The 1,568-nt window shown below is 47.8% G+C and overlaps 1 protein-coding gene across 1 annotated transcript in view; it reads left to right on the top strand.

Moving 5' to 3' along the window:
* LOC144468314 (cdc42 homolog) overlaps positions 1-1,568 on the top strand; it is a 155,290-nt gene that overhangs the window by 69,988 nt on the left and 83,734 nt on the right. The window lies entirely within an intron of this gene.

The raw sequence follows: 1,568 nt of genomic DNA, 5'->3' as shown, positions 1-1,568 counted from the left end.
TACGGCCAAATGTCAAGGCTTTAGGTTTGACGTATTCGAAAGGTTTGTTTTGAACTGAGAAAACACTCTAACACTACCGCATCCTGTCTAAAATTTTCCTTAAAACATAATAGTAGAATATTTTGCACTCGAAGTATTGAAACTAATTTAAATTAATTTTTGATACGTTAACACGAGACCTTTTTTATACGGAAGTTTAAAAAACAATTGCTAAGAAGTGTAGAGAAATTTCAAGTACAATATCCGGCAACCTCCGCGAGCACAATTTTAAGAAATAGATGCCGGCAATATTTCGACGCCTGTGCAAGCAGGCAGGCGGTGCGCGCGACACTGAACGCTCGTATCCGATTTCAAAACAAACCACCATTTTTTCAGACATTACCGACGATCCGGCAAAAAAACTGTTTCTATGAAACGTTGGTCAGTATTCCAGACATTGAAGTCGCTCAGTATTTTACGTATTGGTGTCGGTTACTTTTCTACAAGTTGGTATAAAAACGCCTGCAAAGAAGAATCTCTTAAAGTCTTGTCAAATATGTTGGACCTATTTGTGCAATATAACAACATATTTGCCCAGTTTGGTTAACGACTGCAAAGGGTTAATACAAATCATCGATCCGTTAATATCCAAGCAGTTGTCGCGACGAACTCAACGACCATAACCTCAAACCTTGAAACAACGGTAAAACGATTCCGGTCAGAGAAAGCGAGTTCGCAGACCACTGTGCGTCGATCGGCTCGAAAACCTGGGGACCATTTGTCGGCGTTGTTCCGCGCCTCCTCTACTTTCGCCCTCACCTTCTCCTCATCGTCCGTGCCCCGGGAACCGATCCTCCGCCATCGAGACCTACGGAGCGAAGCCGGCCGGCAGTTTCTCGCGTCTAGCGTTCACCCGCCACGGACCGTAGGGGAACGGGAACGGGAAAGCGATCGCTTTCAGGGGGGTCAGCGGGAATCCGAAGAACGAACGCGCTTGCCCTGCATTCTCGAGCGAAGCTCGATGATATCCTCGGGATGCACGGCGATTTCTGACGTATATGTATATAGGTATATATATAGCTGTGGATTTACAGGTCTAGGTAGTATCGTCGACATCGTTCGTGTAACATAAGTTGTATATTTCCTTATCATGACTTACCGTTATCGTTATCGTTATTTATGTTTCGAATCCGTACTGGACGCGGGCGGACGAGCGGGACGCGGAGCCGTCCCGGGGAAACGGACGCCACGGACGAAACGAGAGAAAGAAGAAAGGAACGGTGAATTCGGACGGTCCGTTTCCCGGAGCGGTTCGCGCGGGCCGCGACATCTCCCGGTAGCTTGATCGACGATTGTCATCGCCGCGAGGCGGTTAGCCTTAGACTAGAGCGTTATATCGTTGATGCTTGTGTTGCGAAGACTCGTACCTATTGCTGTGCAAGCTGTTCCCGTGTAAATAAACCCTAATAAACTCTTGTACCGAGCCTAATCGCTGGTCCGTATACAACCGAGAGAGCCTCGACACCCAACCGTTTCCCGCAATATCCTTCGCAGGGTTTCGCCGTCGGCGACCGCGCTCGGTTTACCGA

This window comes from Augochlora pura, chromosome 4 (assembly GCF_028453695.1).
Source record: "Augochlora pura isolate Apur16 chromosome 4, APUR_v2.2.1, whole genome shotgun sequence".
Taxonomy (NCBI): Eukaryota; Metazoa; Arthropoda; class Insecta; order Hymenoptera; family Halictidae; genus Augochlora; species Augochlora pura.
The sequence above is the reverse complement of the archived record's forward strand: the minus strand, read 5'-3'. Positions and strand labels throughout refer to the sequence as shown.